The sequence below is a fragment of the Cetorhinus maximus genome, chromosome 4, assembly GCF_964194155.1.
Source record: "Cetorhinus maximus chromosome 4, sCetMax3.hap1.1, whole genome shotgun sequence".
Lineage (NCBI taxonomy): Eukaryota > Metazoa > Chordata > Chondrichthyes > Lamniformes > Cetorhinidae > Cetorhinus > Cetorhinus maximus.
The window spans coordinates 55,088,642-55,109,504 of record NC_135882.1 but is presented as its reverse complement, the minus strand read 5'-3'; the positions used below and the strand labels follow the sequence as shown (position 1 = coordinate 55,109,504).

General features: G+C 41.9%; 1 protein-coding gene across 1 annotated transcript in view; it reads right to left on the bottom strand.

The window, feature by feature from the left end:
* Positions 1 to 20,863, bottom strand: part of csmd3b (CUB and Sushi multiple domains 3b) — a 2,128,577-nt gene that overhangs the window by 1,990,251 nt on the left and 117,463 nt on the right. The window lies entirely within an intron of this gene.

Sequence of the window (20,863 nt, the reverse complement as noted above, 5' to 3'; positions counted from 1 at the left end):
ACAGCACAGGACATTAATGAACCAGATGGGGTTTTTTTCCTGACAATTGCTTCATGATCATTATTAAACTTTTAATTTCAGATTTTTAATTGAATTCAAATTCCACCAGCTGCAGAGGTGGGATTCAAACCCAGGTCCCCAGTGCATCACCCTAGATCTCTGGATTAGTAGTCCAGTTAACAAGACCACTATGCCACTACCTCCCTGATATGTTGCTTGATTTGGATGAGCAAAATCTAACATCAGCAAAATTAAAGTTATCTCCTTTGCTTCCTATAATCATGTGCAAGCCAAATCCATCAATCTACAACTCTTCAGATTAATCCCAGCAGTGTGGGGTTTAGGTACAGTGCTTGATCCTTAGACTTACCTGTATCTTCACATCTGATCCATTGCCAAACTACTTTCACCTTTAAACATCACAGTTTATTATTCTGCTGCTACTGCTTGGTGTGTATAACTTACCACGCAAATTATGTAGAATTTAGCAGCACTGAAACAAGACATTTGACTTAACTGTTTTTTTTCAGTGTTTATGCTCACACCTGACTTCATCTAACCCTATAACTATATCCTTCCATTCCTTTCTCCCTCATGCATTTATCTACCTTCCCTTTAAATGCATATATGCTATTAGCCTCAATGACTAAGTAGTAAGTGGTAGTATGTTCCACATCTCGCTCTCCAACTATAAAAGGAGCGAATTTTAACATGGTAGTGCAGGTGGGATTGGGTACAGGTGGAGAAGGTTAAAAAGGGAAAATTTCTGAGCTTGTCAGGAAGCTGGCTCCATCCTGCCAGCTTCCAAGTTTTACTGATGTGGGACAAGCGGTGAGCCGCCATCCTGCTCCCAGAAGATGGGTCGGAATTTTAAATATGTCAATGAGGCTGGATGCCCAGATTTAACTTGCTTTACAGATTTAATTGTGACCGGCTGGGTTTCTCTGCTTTTGTATTCTATTCCTTTAGAAATAAACTATAGTATTTTGCTTGAACTTGTCATGGCCTTATCGATTTCCACTGTTACTTTTTGCTAATTAGTTAGTTGTAGACTCAGATGGCTTTACACCTCTATTCCATCTAACTTCTTACCTTGTAAGGAAAAAGTGGCCTCCATATTTCTTCCACCAAAATGTCGAACCTCACACATTGAAATATTGAATTTCATTTGTCATTTATCCACCCATTCTGCAGGCCTATGTATGTCTTCCTGTATTTTGATGCAGCATTCCACATAATTAACTGCAACTGCCAATGAGGCATCATCTGCAAATTTCTCAAGCTCATCTCACCTTGTGAAAATAAATATTAATCCCAAGAGTGCTGCAAATTGGATGTTTATTACATCCATATTTCATCTCATGTTCCAATTCTTTCTGAATATGTGCAGCCCTTATAACAACTGAAGTTTCCTAAACTGTTAAATATTATTGGGCTGTAACTTTCGATCAGCGTCAGATAGTGATGGCCCTCAGGAATTAGATGAAATAATTGCATACTTACCTGGTCTTGAAAATTACGCTGACCCTTCCGTTCGCAACAGCTGCTTGGAGCCTGCCTCGAAAGACTCCTCGCAGGCCCCAGCACAGTGTAGCTTCGGTTGGAGGTCTGGTGAAGGGGAGGGTTGTGGAAATCCGTGGGTAGTTGGTGGGGGGCCTCTGGGGGGGATCTGAGTTGGAGGTCCGGGGATGGAGGGTATGTTCCAAGGTCTGGAGGTGGGGGGGGTCTGAGGTAATGGGGGATTTGGGGGGGGGTTGGAGGTACGGGGTGGGAGGGGCGTCCGAGGTTTGGTCGGGGGGTGGTGGTCCAAGGTCCAGGGGGTGGGGGTAGGGTTCTGAGGTTTGGAGAGGCGGGGGTGTTCTGAAGTCAGCGAGCTGGGGGTTGTGTTGTTGGAGGTTGGAGGGGTGGGGCATTGGAGGCCCAGGGTGGGGGGTTGATCTGAGGTCTGGAGGGGTGGTCCGAGATCTGGGCGGGTTCCAAGGTCCAGGGGGGTGGTCCGAGGTTCAGGGGGTTCCGGGTTTTGGGGTGGTAGGGGGGTCTGAGGTTTGGGGGCTGAGGGGTTGGAAGTTCAAGGATTGGTAAGGCAGGTGGGTCGCGGGGTGGAGGGCTGAGGGAAGTCCCATTGGGGAGGGGCCGGGGTGTGGGTGTGCCCCATGGAGTTGATCTGAGTCTTTACAATAGGCACCCAGAAGTTAGAAGAGGTTTTAATTCTTCTAACTTTTTCTGAGTAACTATTGGTATAACCCTGTTGGAACCATCTGAAGTTTGCGATTTAAACCGCATTTTTAGTTGCTTACCAGCACAGCGCAATTGTCCAGAGGAAGTGTGCCATTGGGCCATTGCCGTGCAAACCCTCACCTTCAAATCCTTCCGAGAGGGATTTCTCGGCGCACCCTTGGTTTACCCCTAAATCCAATGCTGGAGTGCTGTTACGGCCCGTTGTGTATTTGTGGCAGTTTAGTATATTTCTTAATCAGCGGACAAGTGCTTAAATTATATATATATATATCCATATATACCCATATATAAAATTAGATATATAAAAATTCAATTTGTATGTATATATATATGCATGCATATATATAAAATAGTTTAAAGAATGTTATTTACATATATAAGCCTGAATTTTCTGGTCAGCGATGAAGGAACAGCACACAACATTTACTAGGCTGACAGTGCCTACAAAGTCATTATCACTTATTGCACCGTTATTCCCTCCTCAGTGAACCATCCCTAACTTTTTGAGTCATCTTCAGTGAAGAATGAGGGAGCAAGTACCCCAAGTTCATGCTATTGCATCTATTTCAGTGCCAAAACTATCGACAGGACTTGCTAAAGCTAATCCTGCGGAGGCGCTGGGTGTCTCCAACAGCAATTTATGGATTTCTGCATTTAACTGCATGGACCGGAGAAGTTGCTTTCTGATTTATCCCATTATAACAGTGATCACTCTTAGTCTCGCCATCATTATTATTGCAAAATTAGTTTCATTATGTTTCTATATTTATATATAAAATATTTTTATATATGCACACGCTCAGTCCATGTCTAAATGCAGCAAGACCTGGACAATATCCACGCTTGGACTGACAAGTGGCATGTAACATTTGCGCCACACAGGTGCCAAGCAATGACCATCTCCACAAGAGAGAATCTAACCATCACCCCTTGACATTAAATGGCATTACCATCGTTGAAGTCCCCACTATCAACATCCTGAGGGTTACAATTGACTAGAAACTGAACTGGACTAGCCATATAAATACTGTGGCTACAAGAGCAGGTCGGATGCTAGGAATCCTGTGATGAGTAATTCGCCTCCTGACTCCCCCAAAGCCTGTTCCCCATCTACAAGGCACAAGTCAGGGCTGTGGGGGAATACTCTCCACTTGCCTGGATGAGTTTGGCTCCAACAACACTCAAGAGACTTGACACCATCCAGGACAGGGCAGCTCACTTGTTTGGCAACTCATCCACAAACATTCACTCCCTCCACCACCGATGCATAGTAGCAGCAGTGTGTACCATCTACAAGATGCATTGCAGGAACTTACCAATCCTCTTTAAACAGCACCTTCCAAATCCATGACGCCTACCATCTAGAAGGACAAGGACAACAGATACATGGGAAGAACACCACCTGGAAGTTCCTCTCTCAGCCATTCACTAACTTCACTTGGAAATATATCGCCGTTCCTTTTGTGTCGCTGGATAAAAATCCTGGAATTCCCTCCCTAACAGTACTGTGAGTGTACCTACATCACACAGGCTGCAGTGGCTCAAGAAGGCAGCTAACCGCCACCTTCTCAAGGGCAATTAGGGATGGGCAATAAATGCTGGCCTAGCCACATTCCATGAATGAATAAAACAAGCACGAAATATCAAGAATTACAGGTAGTTAGCCAATTTGTGGATTCAGCTGACAGATTGCCTAAGCTTTAAACTTGTCACAATACAATTGGGTTATAGCCATCGAGTAAACTGACAGCCATCCAGGAAGCTCTATTTATCCAAAGCACATCATAAAATGTTTTATTGATTCACAATATAACCTTCAAAGCAACCTACTTGATCGCTATCATTTACTTGATACCACCAATTGCAAATTACAAAGCATCACATATTGGCATGATACCACTAGCTTTGAGGCAGACTTTTGGGTTGGGTTTTGAACAGGCATGATCTCGGTGATGTGCCCATGGCACTCAACCAACATTGCACTCAGGAGGACTGAACTAGAGGAACAATGGTGGGCCATTCAGTCCCTTGAACCCGTTCTGACATTCAGTTAGGTCATGGCTAATTTGTAAACTAAATCCCTTTACTCGCCTTGCTTTCACATCACTTCATACATTTCCCTAACAAAAATGTATCAACAGCGTTCAGGTTCAAGCTTCATTAACATTTGTCATGTGAGCCACAGACACCAAACCTGCACTCCACTGCACCTCGCTGTCTGTACAGGATGATAGTCAGTTGGCAACTGAATGCAGTCAGATGACAGGAAAAGCCTGTTGGAAACTGGATAAGAAATTGGAAAAAACAATGGGAGGGTATATTTGTAACAGGTGTTGTATCAGCATGGAGAGACATGCCGAATGAAGTAGCACAGAAACCCTTTTGTTTATCTGCGTAAAATGACTTGGGTTCAAGAGCTGTTTATAAAGCATGATTTGGCAAAATCTCAATTTGGCTATTGCAAATTACTATATTATCTATACAATCAAAAGTTAGATTAACTGTGTTAAATTGCTGATCCATCAACTAAACTGCTGGTTCAAGCTTGCCACTGGCAAACTCTTGGAGTGTCAGAGATTGTTGTAGGCTATATGAACTATTTCACCTTAGATTTGATTTGGTTTTGCATTCCTCAGACAGTTGGGTCAAAATCTTGGAATTCCCTCCCTAACAGCACCATGGGCGTACCTATGCCACATGGACTGCAGCGGTTCAAGAAGGTAGCTCACTGCCACCTTCTCAAGGGCAATTAGGGATGGGCAATAAATGCTGGTCTAACCAGCAACACCCACTTCCCATGAATGAATAAAAAAAACTTTTACCAGCACAATGTGGATCCTGCCACTGAGATCAAATATGGGTCCAGGCCTGTGTGGATGAATTGTGAAACCGCGGAGGGGTTTTTACCACTGGTGGCCAATTAAGAGGCCACCACTGGGACTGTTGTCTAAGTAACAGAGAGAGGGCATCTCTATGTTGAGGTGCCTTTAGAGGGTCAGTGAGAAATTTTTAAATGCACTGTGGCGAGGAACACAGGCCCCAGTGATTGGAGGGAGAAACCCTCTGGTGGTGGTGCTGGAACTGTGGGGGCAGCCACTGCTGCCAGGAGACCTCTCCGAGGGGCATGGGGCCTCCTAGAAGGAAGAACTCCCCACACAAGGAGGCCACTGAGAGTTTACCTTAAAATACTAACGTGGCGCAGTGGGGGACCATTCTGATGCCAGTAAAATGCTGTCGGTAGCATAAAATAACTGCCAATAGGTAAGTCAATTTTATAAATTAGCCACCTACCTCCTATCGGATGGTGGCTGAGCTGCTGCCATAACCACCATTTGACATATTCGGTGGCAGTGGGTCAGTGTTGGGCTTTTCTTCCGATGCCTTCCATTGACATTATACAAACTCTCCTGTCTCCCAGCCTGTCTCACACCTCCACACCAATCCCCCTGAGACCTACAGTGGGCCAGAGGGATGGATGTCAAAAGTTCTCAACTAGCGCAGGAAGATCAACTGTGCAGCAGAGTAATCTTGTAAGTATTACAAGGATAAGTTTTCTTGCATAATGGAAAAGTTGGGTGGCTAGTTCTTTGCTCGTTTGTGATATGTGAACATCCTAGCACTCTTCGGGAGGGAGTTCCAGGATTTTGACCCAGCAACAATGAAGTGTGTGACTTGGAGGGGATCTTGCAGGCAATTTTTTCCCTTTATTCTTTCATGGGATGTGGGCATCACTGACAATGCCAGCATTCATTGCCCATACCTAATTACCCTTGAACTGCATAGGGCAGTTAAGAGCCAACCACATTGCTGTGGGCCTAGAGTCATATGTAGGCCACACCAGGTGAGGACGGCAGATTCCCTTCTCTCAAGGGCATTAGTGAACCCAATGGGATTTTCCAACAATTGATTGTTTTATGATCACCATTACTAAGAACAGATTTATTCATTGAATTTAAATTGGACTTTACCTTTCCAATAATAAAAACCATTCAATCCTGTGTTGGGATTTGAACCCACATCCCCAGAGAATTAGCCTAGGCCCCTGGATTCCTAGTCCAGTGACTTCACCACTATGCCACCATCCCCTGTCCCCAGGTGTCTGCTAATTTTGTATTCCTAGCTGGTAGAGGTCATGGGTTTAGAAGGTGCTGTTGAAGGAACCTTGGCCAGTTGCTGCAATATATCTTGTAGCTAGTGCACACAGCTGTAACTATGGGCAGTGGAGGGAGTGAAAATTCAAGGTGGTGGATGGTGTGCCAATCAAGTGGGCTGCTTTGTCCTGGATGGGTGTCATGATTTTTAACTGTTGGAGTTGCACTCATGCAGGCAAGTAGAGACTTTTCCACCACAATCCTGACTTGTGCCTCGTGGACAGGGGAGTCAGAATGTGAGTTACTCGCCTCAGAATTTCCGGACTGCTGTTGTAGTCACAATAATTATATGATGGTCCAATTAAGTTTCTGGTCAATGGTAACCTCCAAAATGTTGATGGTAGAGGATTCAATGATGGTAATGCCATTGAATATCAATTGTGCAATTGGATTAAAGGCAACTGGTCTGAAGGCTTTAATGTGGTAGAAGATGAGCTAGGTTTGAAATGTTACATAGGTAAACATAGGTGTCAAGGGAACATTTGCATTTTTAAATAAAGCAGACTAGATTGTTTTAAAAAGAGGGAGTGAAATGTGTCAACTAGCCAGGTGAAATTTAGAAACAGTGTAGAACAAAAATACTTGGAAAAACTCAGCAGGTCTGACAGCATCTGCAGAGAGGGATACAGTTGACGTTTCAAGTCCGTATGACCCTTCATCAGAACTAAGACATATAGAAATGAGATGAAATATATGCTGGTAGAATGGGGTGGGACAGGAGAGCTCGATAGAGGGCCAGTGATAGGTGGAGGCCAAGAAGAGACTGCCAAAGATGTCATAGACAAAAGGACAAATGAGTGTTGATGGTGGTGATATTATCTAAAAGATGTGCTAATGGGGTTATTAAGGGAAGCAAGCTAGTGGCAGATGGCCCTAGTGTGAGAGGGGTGGGGAGAAGGGATCTAAATGGATGAAAAGGTGGAGATGAAACAATAGATTGAAATATATTTTAAAATAGGAGGGAAAAGAAAAAATATAGTGTAAAAAAATTATAAATTTTTGGGAAAAGGGGAATCAGAAAGGGGGTGGTGATGGAGGAGAGAGTTCATGATCTGAAATTGTTGAACTCAATATTCAGTCTGGAAGACTGCAAAGTGCCTAGTCGGAAGATGAGGTTCTGTTCCTCCAGTTTGCGTTGAGCTTCACTGGAACATTGCAGCAGGTCAAGGACGGGCATGTGAAACAGTGTGTTTATTTTTCCCAAAGATTACTGGTAAAACTTAGTATTATGAGAAATTTTTATTATCAAAGACATAGTGAAACAATGGGAATTTGCATTCAAAGGGGAAAATATGCATAAAGGAGCAAAGGCTGTGTGTAAGGGTAGGCATTTTAGGATCTAACAAGTGTGAAAATCCTTCAGCATCTATGACTCAAGCTGCTGTCTTCAAAGAACTGGAGGTAAGAAAACACACTTTGAATTTGACTGGTTCAGGGTATTTATTGTGTGTCACAGTATTTTAAAACCTATGTGTCTTACTGTTACGTTAACGAGAGTGCAACTGGGAGTCAGATTAATTAGGGGATTTAGAAGCTATTATAGTAGTAATTTGTAGACATAGGTATGTGCTTAACATAATTTCTCTTATTAATACATGTTTAATCTAGTTTTAATAAAACCTATAAGACTTGTGGGCTTTTTACTACTGAATTCAAGGCTCCCATCTCAAAATTTATGCAAATTGCAAAACAAGTTGTGGCAGTTATTTCAAGTTTCCCTTTTGAATTTGAACAACTCAGCATTTATCATCGGCTGTACCATAACAGGCAAGCAGAATGGGATAGAAAGGGACAGAGAGTTTAACGGAAATACACCATCAGCAAATAAGGTCTATGATAAGAATAGCAGTAGCAAAATAAAATTAAACGCTCTTTGAATGCACACAATGTTCGGAATAGATAGACAAAGTAGCCACACAAATAAACAGAGTCAACATGGTTTTGTACAAGAGAAATCATTTTTAACAAATGAATTAGATTTTTGAGGATGTAATTAGCAGGGTAAATAAAGGGGAGCCAGTAAATGTAGTATACATGGGGCAGAATTTCCACCCCCCCCTGTTGGGGGGGATGTTTAAGAGCGGGCATGTGGAGGTGCACATCCGATTGGCGCCCCTGATTAGGGGCGCACTGCCATTTCACATGGGCGGGCCAATTTAGGCGTGCCCAGTGTGCCATCCGCACGGAAGCGCTATGCGCTCCCTGTGAGGGCAGGGGTTGAGGGGGTGGGGGTGGGGATTCCCTGAGCTGAGAGTGCACTCTTTCGCCCGTGCGCACAAAAGAGTGCACTCATCTCCCTGAGGCTAAGTGCTGTCTCAGAAAGATCGGCTGTACAATAAAAAAATGTAAAAAATAGAAAAAAAAAATTCCCTGACATGTCCGCTCATGTGACACTGTCACATGAGTTGGGACATGTCCATAACTTTTAAATACACTTTACTTACATTTTTAAAAACATACATGAAACCTCATCCTGCCCATGGAAGAGGTTTCATGCATTTTCTAATGCTCACTAGGGCTCCTGGCCTGCTCGCCAACCTTAAGGTTGGACGGGCAGGTCCATTAATTAGTTTAATGACTCTGTCAATGGCCTCAATTCTGAGTTCTGCCCGACATCATCCCACATCATTTTACGCGTCGGCGAGCGGGCCCCGCCCCCCCGCTCACCGACCGGGAAATCCTGACCATGGGTTTCCAAAAGACATTCAATAAGGTGCCCCATAAAACATTAATACACAAGATAAGGGTTCATAGAGTTTGGGATAATATATAAACACAGATGGAGGATTGGTTAACCTACAGGAAGCAAAGAGTAGCTTTAAAAAGGGCATTTTCCAGGCTGTAACATGTGGAGTGCCACAAGGATCAGTGCTGGAGCCTCAGGTATTTACAGTCTATGTTAATGATTTAGAACGGCACCAAAAGTACTGTTTCCAAGTTTCTTGATGATACAAAGTTAGATTGGAATGTAAGCTGTGAGGAGGATATAAAGAGGCCGCAAAGAGATATAGACAGTTTAAGTGAGTTGGGAACAAGATGGCAGATTGAGTATAAGGCATGAAACTTCTCAATGTTGACGTTCAGGGGGACCTGGGTGTACTCGTGTCAGGAACACAAAGTTAGCGCACAGGTACAAGAAGTAATTAGGAAGGCAAATGGCATGCTGGCATTTATTGCAAGGGGACTCGAGTACAAGAATAAGAATTGGAAAATCCCATCAAATGGTTTCCCCACCCTGTCCTGCCTCTGGGCGAGTTTCCCAAGGAGCTGGTTGCCACAGGAATTGGCAGCCTGCTTCATGGAGGCAGGCAGCCAATCAATCCAATTAAGGCCCCTATCAAGGACCATTATCCCATGAGGATTGAACTTTCCTGACATTAGATGGGAACCTCAATAATTATCCTCCCCCTCAGTCCAGAACCTGGGAGCAGGCCAGAAGACTATTGGAACCTTCTCTCAAACCTCCAATGATGGGGTCACAAGGCTGAAAGGACTGCAATTGTGGTCACAATTGTTCCTGTAGTGGGGTTCCCCCCACTGTCCCTTCACGCTAATGACCCTAACACTTTTGGGGTTTCTTTTTTCAAAATGCTCCACAAGCATCCAAAAGCGCCTTCATTTTGAATTGCCCTTGTATTTACCTACCTTGGTGGGCCACCAGCCGTCCACTGCTCTGGGCCCTCTCAATAGGCGTCTCAGATTGCAATCCTGTCACCGTACTTAATTGGATAGCAAACACGGAGGCAGGACTGCAATACATGATCCCATAAGATCACAATGCCAAGTGGAGAGCAGAGACCAGTGGGGTCGGATCCCAGAAATGGCTGGATGCTTAATTATTTTCTATGTTAAGAAGATACCATCCAGAGAGTCTTTTTGTGAAAGAGTGAACCTCAGATAGTCGGGTGTGCCCACTTTCACTGACCAAGAACCAAATCACACACATTCACTACAATTTGGTATGGGCAAGGGAAATTCAATTAGGGCAGGAGATGTTTTTAATCTGTGATCAATTCAGACCAGCAGCAAAGGTCCATGCTAATCAACTTAAATTCATCTTCTGCTCCTTTAGTTCTCTGCCCGAATGCAAGTCCGCCCATAGCACCACGACCTCCATCATGGTCAGGGCAAGAAGGCAGGGTCTGAATCCATCCAAAGCAGCACAGCTGCTTTGAACCCCGAGCTGTAGGCACCAATCTGATCCACACCGGTCATTCATCAACTGGCCCCCTGTGGCAACATACACTTTTACAAGCATGTTGTAGCCTGGAACCATGGATAGTGATGGAAAAAGCTCCAATTTCTTTCCATCATGTGGCTGACCAGAAATCTCTCCCGCTCTTTCCACCTGCCATTGGCATAGGTTGCAATCAATTTCTCATCACTCAGTAGATCCACTAGACACACAAAAAATATATTAACTAATGCCCCAGGAACAGAGCCTTCTGCGAGACATGTGTTCAAGAAGTCGTTTATCCCCAACATACCAACACATCTCTTTTCACTCTGAACACTGACTACCCACATCACAACAGCAACACTCCCTGCTGTAAAGAAAACGTAGGATCAAGCCAAGGTTTGTTGGTATTATCAGTGTTGATTTCAGAAGGCTAAAGAGCACCCGAAAGAAAAATGAGATAGCAAGATCAATTTTACTTCAGTCTATCTGCCAGAGGTGATCCCAGTTTGAATGCTGCACTTATCTCGCTCCTGCCCTGAGCCCACCTGCCACCTTTTCTCCAACACTGTTACAAGGGATGATCCAGTGGCCACCTGAGTTAAGTAGGAATCTCATTAAACTATGTAAAACAAGATTCCATTAAGTACATTTTACACCCAAATATGCAATGCAAACTAATTTCTCCCCCTGCTTTTTCAGAAACTTTGTATTCATTTTTATCATTTTGATTTGTACCATGTGGCAAGCAGCCTGAACAATGGTCCTTAAAAGTGACCTCTAAAAGGCAATAACAAAATGGCCCAGGAAATCTTTCTTTTTAGTTTGGCCATTCCATCCAAGGCACTGCCCATTTTCCGGGGTCACCTTCCCTGTCGTTCTCAGAGACTGACTGTTAATCAGCTCAGACTGGAAAAGTGGCCAGTCACCCAGGACCAGTGAGCTTAAATAGAGCTTTAATTTCTGACAGAATTGAAATGAAGCTTGGGATTCCACAAGACTCAGCATTCCCACCAACGGGAATAGATGTCCATTAAAATCAAATCGACATTTCTTCAAGCTTAAGTTGAGCCTTCTAGGAACAAGGTAGGCAGCTGACGCCAGATTGGGAATAGAAGGTGGAGTTAAAGCAGTGAGCCACACGGAGGTCAAAGGTTACACTTGTGCAGAAAAACAGTCATCCAATTTTGATCTGGTTTCTTCCCAGTATAGAGGAGGCAGAGAATGCAGCATACTAAATTGGAGGAAGTACAAGTAAAACCTAGTCATTTTGGAATGCCCTGAGGTTGCGAAAAGCATAGTGAAAATGCACATTCCTCTTTCTATTATGGAAGGAGTTTTAGCACCCAAGATCCTTTTTTTTAACATTTTATATCCCAGAAAACAAAACCATTGGAAAGGGGGATTGAACTTTTTTTTCAAAACCTAACACTACATTCAAAAGAAGTGCCTCGCCATTGTGTCATTATGAACCTATTTAAAACACAAAAGGAATTTGATTGCTCCACACAATGGTGAGAGAAATATCCTGTGGAGAAAGTGATTTGTAACAATAAAAAACAAAAATAGACTATTAACATGCATTTTATCCCCACACAACTTGAAAACAGCAATATCGACAGGTGAAAAAGCCCTTTATCATGACTTTGTCACTGGTCGATTATGAAGTCGTCTTCACTTCTGGAGTAAATTGGATATTCCATTATTTCTCAATGTTTGTTCTTTCTGTATTGAACACTTTCCAATCTGATTGTAGGAAAGAGAATTGGGTTAGCTTTTTCTTTTTGAATCTCAGGGCAATATACTCTAGATCGGCAAATTGCTAAAGCAATAGATACAGTAATAGGAAACTATAAAAGCAGCATTTACCCTCATAAAAAAAACATTACCCCATACCAATATTCAGATAAAAAACAGATAGAAAAACAAAGAGTCTTGTTTCAGGTTCTGGAGAACTGTTCTAAAACATGATACAAAAATAACCTTTAAGTTTTTTTAAAGGTAATTAGGAGTCCAGTGATAACTTGAGCTATACTAACCAGGGAGTGATAAAAATCAGTGTTAAAGCAAATCGTGAGACCTGTGGGATTTTTCAGAGAGAGTTAAGAGTATTGTTCAATGAACTCCTAAAATAATTAAATCTGTTAGAAATCTACACTAGATATCAAAAATCCATGCTAATCAGCTGTAGATAATTCCTTTCTGGACCTTTGATAGTGTAATAATTATCAGTCCTCTGGCACAAATATCAGGTGTCAGATGCAACCGGTATTCACACTGACTGTTATAACGAGCAACAACATTTTAAAAATGGAATAAAAATCAGTCCAACATAAAATTGAGACAGTATAAATTACAAATGACAGCTACTAGGAAGAATGGATGTTATGGGATGCAAGCTTTGTACAAGAATGCCATAAATGCTAGCCAGCATTCAATTACAAGCAATATATCCATGTGTGCTTGTATGTCATACATTGCAAATTTGGTAGAATTCACTCAGCATGCAGCTAAATTAGTAAACGGAGCCATCCATTGGATGCAATTCTAATGGACTTTGGAAGGCATTTGACAAGTGAAAGTTTCAAAGAAGATTATGGTACATGCATTTAATGGTAAGTTAGCCAGCCAGAACTGGCTTGGCAATAGAAAGCAGAAAGCTATAATGAATGAAAAAAAAAACTGCTTGTAGAATAGGGACAAGTGTGGTTCAAGTGGAGTTTGCTCTTAAAACTCTTGCTGTTAAAAGACATAGGAGGGAGAACTGCTACTAATATCAATGGTTGTCATTTATATGAAGTAATTTGGGCCAGCTGGCTTTCTTAATAAGATTGATAAGGTTTTGAGATCTGGACAAACTAATCAAATGGATCAAGGCACATGATGGCATATACACTTTTATTCTCCCTCGTTCCCACCTCACCTCACTGTAGTGCTAGGCAGGGGCAATGCCTAACAAACAGGTACTTTGCTATAACCAGCCCTTTATGCAATCCTGGAAATAGACAGGCTCCTATGCCAAGCTAGTAAACTGTAATCAGGGCAGGTGGGGAGATGGTAAAGTGGGTGAAGGGTGAGAAAGCAAATCTGGAGAGTTGGGAGCATAGGCTGGTAAGTAGGCTGCAGTATTTATGTATGACTGAATCAGACAGTCTTGGCTGTCCAAAGAGTAGCTGAGATTCACTCTCCTCTCGGCCTGTTGGTCATCAGTTTCTCAAGCAAGAAACAGCCATGCAGCAGTTGATTTTTCTGAAAGCCAGCTTTGAATACTTTGTGAATTGTGCCTTGAGGCAATACTGGGGATGAATTTCCTTGGGGCTTTTACCTCTTTGCTGCTGTTACTTTGGCAAAAATCCAGTTTACACACATAATCTGAGTTTCTGCCAATCTGTCACTGAAGTTAGGGCAACAGAACTAAGGGAATTCACCTGAAATACTGCCTTGAGGTCCCGTTTCGCTCACATCTGAATTTTTTGATGAGTTTGGTTTTTCATTCTAAGATGTAGCTCATTCCCCAGTAAAGAAAAAGTCTTCCAAATAAAAGGCTTAAACATTCCCAATGCAAGTAGCTTTTTAGATTTGTTGTCCACAGAGTAAAATTCCTATGAGAAGTGTATTGGGCATAATTGAAAGAATTGATGCTTGTAGCATGGAGCTTTATCTACCAGAAGCACATAGCAGGAATTCAGGCATGTGTTCATAATTTTCTATCTGGAAGTGTGAATCCAATTTCCAACTGCTTGCTCCCGGCAGACAAACAGTCGCACAGAAGCCTTATTCACAAAGTTATCTCTTACTTGAATGGCAAAAAGGAATTTGGAATAAATTTGACTGTATCTTGTTCTCATTCATAGTGTATTTTTATTGCAATGCAATAGGTGCTAAATTTATGCACTAAAAATATATTTTCATGCTCATAAACAAAGCACTCACCTGCTTAGAAGGAACAACCTTTGTGTACCTCCATCACTTATCCGTTTTAGTTCTGCTATCTACTTTTTTTCTCTTTCATTGAGCTTATTGTATCTAAAGGCTTGACAAGCTCCTCTTTTGTACCAAAAGGTGCATTTATTCCTTTTTAGCATTTATTTCATTGGTTTCCTTCAGTGCAGTAAATTCTTTCAGCGTATTTTGGTACAAAGACTTTTACTAAAGTTATCTATTCTAGTTTCATTAAATTCTCCTTTCCCATATTATTTACTAATATTCCTCTAAAATATTTATCCACTTCTCTTTTAAATGAAAGTATAGTGCCTTGGATAGAAGTTAGTCTGTTGGGAAGAAAGTTGGTCCCTGTGGCTCATCAGCATGAATGGGGAACTGTCAGCGCTATTCATACTGTTCATTGGCAGCTCACTTAATCAGGGTCCTTCAAATGGTACCTTTAAATAGCATCATGGGTGTATCTCATAAAGGAGTTGGATCTCAGGTCAGTTATGATCTTATTGGTTAGCATGGAACAAGCTTGAGGGACTAAATGGCCTATGCACATTCCACTTTTCCCAAAGAATAGGTGCACTTTGGCTGTTTAACACTGGAACCTGTGTAAACGCTGCTTTGAGAACCTTCAGGTTCTCACATGCACTGGGGGTCCTGATAGTGGCTGATTCAGAAGGAATGATGCACAGTCCCTTTGCATCTTTTTCTCTTCATAATCCAGTATCACCCCACACACTCTGTATTACCAAATACAACCTCTGATTCACTCATCAATGGAAACAATTCTCCACAATTTTTTCCTGTGACAGTATTTGATGGGAGAAAATTATGAGTTCAAAAGCATCAGTATACAGTACATTCAAAATGACAACTAAATAGAAGTGCAGGAAATAGCAATCTCTTGCAATTATATTGGATCCCTCCCTCCTCCTTAGATATGTGAGGATTTCACTTTATAAAGAGACAGAGATGATCTAATCCTGAACAGAACACAATTGTTTTTGTACTGCTGGATCAATGAAACCATCAGCTGTAAAAAGAAACTGCCCAGCCCTGAATAACGGTGATGTTAAATTAGATAGATGTCATTGAGCTTGGCTTAACTACTCTATGAGTTGACAAGAATTCCCGCAGTAATACACAGGACAGGGATCATGCAAAGATAGATTGTATATGAGTTGCAGAGGAGCAAATTGAAGAAACGAATGTATTTTTCCTAATTGCATGCTTTTACTTTACTTGAGAAACCAATTTAAAATTCGACAACAGCAACTATACAAACTTATGTTTGTATAATGCCTTTAATCCAGACAAAAATGGTTACTGAGCCAAATAAGCAGATATTGTGAGGGGTGACTGAAAGATTGGTCAAAAAGCTGGGTTTTAGGAAGAGTATAAAAGGAAATGGGCGAAGAGGAGGATAAATTTAGAAAGATAATTCCAGAGCATTCAGCTGAAAACATAATCACCAGTGGTTAAGCAAAAGCAGGGATGAGGGAATGCATATGAAATCAGAGTCGGAAGAAGAGTTGCGGTTGTGGATTGGACTGTAGAAACATCATTGAGATAGGAAGCAGCAAGGTCATGAAGGGATTTAAACATATGAATGAGAATTTAAATTTGGAGGAATTGGGAGACTGGAGCCAATCTAAGGAGATGGGTGTTAGAAATAGTCATGTCTGCAGGTAACTAAGGCATTAATGAGGTCTTCAGTGACTGAGGCAGAGGCTGGCAGTGTTATACAGTCGGCTGTGTAGGTAGTCTTTGTGCTGTAGACAGTGTGCAGTTAGAAACTCATCTCAGGGTCAAATAGAATGCAGGTTCAATCTGAGGCGCTGGTTAAGGGAGGAGAGAGAATCAATAGAGAAAAAAATGTTAGGGCCAAAAAGATTAGTTTGAGTGCTCTGATTGTTTAGTTAGAAGAAATTGTGGCTCATCCAATTTGGCATGTCAGACAAGTAGGCTGACAACACAAAGGCAGGGCAACGATTGTGAGAAGTGGTGGGGATGTTGATTTGGATATGGCCCGTGTACATGTGGAAACTGACCTCATGTCATTTGGTGATGTCACCAAAGAGCAGCATTTCAAGGAATAGGATAATGATACCAAAGATAGATTCTTGAGGAACTCCAGAGATTCCAGTGTGGGACAGGAAGAGAGGCAATTGCAAGAGAAATCCTGGCTGTGATTGATTAGTTAAGACAGAAAACAAGCAAGGGCTGAGCTGTGCCAATAGAAGAGGGGCATTGTAGGAGGATAGTGTGGTCAGCCAGGAAAAAGGCTACAGAGAGGTCAAAGAGGATAATAATGGATACTACATGATGGTCACAGTCACAGAACGTGCCATTAATGACTTTTGTTGGTCCTGTTTCAGTGCTGTGGCAGGGCAGAAACCTGATTGAAAAGATTCAAACATGGAGTTATGAGAAAAGATAGATTTACGAAACTTTCAAGGACTTTGGGAAGGAAAGGGAGTTTTTTTTTATTTGTTCATGGGTTGAGGACATTGCTGGCTAGGCCAGTGTTTGTTGCCCATCCCCAAATACCATTGACAAGGTGGTGGTGAGCTGCCTTCTTGAAACGCTGCAGTCCCTGTGTAGCAAGAACGTCCACAGTACTGTTAAGAAGGGAGTTCCAGGATTTTGACCCAGTGACAGTGCAGGAACAGCGATATAGTTCCATGTCAGGATTGTGTGTGACTTGGAGGGGAACTTGCAGTTGGTGGCGTTTCCATGCATCTGCTGCCCTTGTCCTTCTAGGTGGTGGATGTAGTGTAAATGATCGGTACATATACGAATAACATGGGACTGAGTACAGTGCTGCCCATATAATGATGTAAGAGAACACATGATTTGCACCTAGGGGTCACTCTCAAGTTAGACAGAGCAGTGTGCACAAACAAGCACAGAGACAGCTCCTAACATGAACCCTTTATTGTATATATGTACATAGCTCTTATAGTTAATAAATACGTGCAGTTCACCTACTTAAGACAATGAACGCTTCATTAAGACCTACCAGATGGTATCCAACACCGTACAACACGGTGGCAACAAATGGAAAATCCAAAACTTTGCAAAAGTGCAGAGAAAAAAATAAAATCCTTCAGACTAAAGAAAAATTTGAAGAAACATTCTGACCTGAAGAAAAGCTTAAGAAGCAGACGCGCAGAGGAAAATCACCAGGAAAAAGCTCCAAAAAAAGGCTTGGAAGCTGAAGGCAGAAATTTAAAATTCTTCACTGCAGCAGATGATTTGGAAGTCCAGCTTCAAAAGTCAGCAGACCTAGCAGGGGTGAGCTACAACTGTTAACTGCTAGGATACAGCAAGTCCTGTGAATTATTAAAATAGTTCAGTGGTCAGAAATTGCTGTTTAAAAACTCTGCTGGAAAAACCTGTTTAACGAGACAGAACCTGAACACATGGCATCGGAGCTTACTCCAAGGAGAAAAAAAAATTAATTCAAAAGAATCATGACTAAAGGATCAGCTTTAAAGTCTAGCAAAGACAATGATTCAACCCTAAAGCGTAACGTTGAAATAGAAGTCTGGAGCTTGTTGATCCAATCAGCTTTTATTTACAAATTTTTCAATGCTGATTGCAAGTGTCATTGCAGCGGGAGCCCTCTGGCAAGTGCGGATAAACCCTCTGTCTTCAAACAAGCAGTGGTACCATCTTGAATTTCAGAAACTTCTTAAATCTGAAACTACACCTTAACATTTTTTAACCATGGATCAGAAATCTATTCTTCCAAATTAATTTGGAATTATCCAAGGCCCAGATCAATTACATATTTGGGAACTTTGGAGAAAAGGATTCCGTAGATTCATGATTGCTTCAGGTCTGAATAAAAATACAGAAACTGAACAAGTTAACACACTGCTTTATTCAGTAGGCCCGATGGTGGATGACATTATTGCTAGGCAAGGAATCAACAAATCATCTACTAAATTTGAAGAAGTGCTAAAATCATTTGAAGTTTATTTTAACACAAGAAGCAGCAAAATCCGCGAGAGGGCTATGTCCAGCAGCCATGAGAACCTTTTGACTCATTCATTAATGGTCTGTACAGGATGGCTGAATACTGTGAATATGGAGACCTAAAATCTGAACTTATCAGGGATAGGATAGCTATATGAGTAGAGGACAACACACTCTCAGACATGTTGCAAGCAAAGGAAGATCTAACCCTTGGGAAAGCTGTTGAGATTGTTAGGCAATCTGAACTCTTCGTGCAGCACAGGTCCATTTTAAGAGGAGAAAGTAAACCGTGGTACAAAGGAAACACGTTCAGTGAGTTAAACAGCACAGAAACAGGGATACTCCAGGCCAAGGGAAGCAATATCCCTAACTGACTAGGAGAGAAACATGCCAACGTTGTGGAGCAAAGCCCCAACAGGTGACATCAATGTCCTGCAATTTCTGTCCAATGCTTTCAATGTAACTGGATTGGACACTTTGGAAAACTCTGCGATGCCAAAACATTTAAATGCACAGAAGACCTGAGGATGATTCATGAGGCCGAGACTGCACACCAAGAGGACACACAGCTATGCTTCTTGGGTGAGGTCAAAGATCCAGGATTTTCGTGTTGGAATGCAGACATTTTAGTTAACGGTTATCTCACACACTTTAAATTGGACACAGGAGCCAGTGTTATGGTCCTATCAACAAGGGAACATGGCTGAGAGACCAAGATAAAAGCAAAAAACTGCAGATGCTAGAAATCCAAAACAAAAATAAAAATACCTGGAAAAACTCAGCAGGTCTGGCAGTATCTGCGGAGAGGAACACAGTTAACGTTTCGAGTCCATATGACTCTTCAACAGAACTAAGTAAAATAGAAGAGAGGTGAAATATAAGCTGGTTAAAGGCCTTAAACCAGCTTATATTTCACCTCTCTTCTATTTTAACTTAGTTCTGTTGAAGAGTCATATGAACTCGAAACATTAACTGTGTTCCTCTCCACAGATGCTGCCAGACCTGCTGAGTTTTTCCAGGTATTTTTATTTTTGTTATGGCTGAGAGACCTCTGGCTTCAAACAACAGAGATACCACTCTATGGGCCTGGAGGAATCCAACTCCTGGTCACAGGCATGATTCTGGAACCATTAAGGGATGGTGGCAAACAGATCTTTGAGTTGATGTACATTATCCATAACCTATCTTCTTTTCTCTTGAGCAGAGATGCCTGTGTAGCCCTGAATCTCTTCAAAATGGCAAAAGATGTCAAGACAACTCTGATAAATTATACAGAACTGCATGTTCCTGAGAGTTTAAACAAGAAAATGTATCCTGTCTGGGAGTTTAGCTCTGAACTCTTTGCAGAGCAGGTTTGTCCATTTTCATTACATGTACCAAAATGCCCTCATTGGTAGACCAGCCAGCCACTCAGATGGTTACCATGACACCTCCAGTGGAGGATAGACAAGACAGCAACCAACAACCAGAAGAGCTTCAACCTCCAGCTCCAGCGACTGTTGAAATGGCCAAGCAAATGCTGCAACTCCCAGCCATCATGACCGTGCCACAGATGATGCTGGAACCAAGTAGCAGCCATCCATTACCGACAGCACACCACACAGCCAAATGCAAAGGGAAGCATACTAAAAAAAATCACCTCCTCAAAACTGGAAAGGCCATCTTCCATCAAGAAGATATCGTGATGACCCACACGATGAAATAAAAACAGGAAAAAATGACATGGAGATGAGCACAAAGTTTGTCCACCCTGCAAGAAACAGAATAGAACAACAACCGATCACAATGACTGCCAAATCAACAAAGAGTGGTTCATTGCCAAAGAATGGAACAAGAGGCTAAAGAGAAACCCAGAAGCCAGAACAACCTCAAAATCAACTAAGTTTGCCAACAATAACAGAGTCTATCACTCCTCCGACAGTAACGTGAATGAGACATGGAAGGGTTATAAAGCCTCCAGACCGCATGAACCAACAAACTCAGAGACTTGAAGGGAGGCAGATGGGATTGTAATAACAATGTAAATACAAGGGAATAATTTGAAATACATTGGGTCAAGACATAGGAGGAGGTATAGTATAAAGGTCTGGCACATATAGGTTAACGTGGGATTGAGTAAAGTACCTCACACACAATGATGTAAGAAAATATATGACCCACACTTAGGGGTCAGTCTAGTGTTGGACAGAGTTGTGTACAAGCAAGCATGTGTAAGGTTTGGGTTTTCGAGGTATAAAACCCTTTTAATTAAAATCTCTAAGTTTTGAATTCTAATTTCTAACAATAGGGTCCTCAGTTGTGCCTGACCTAACAAAGTACGAATAACTAGTATTTATTAATCAAGTAGAATTTATTAAGCAAGATTTTACATATACTT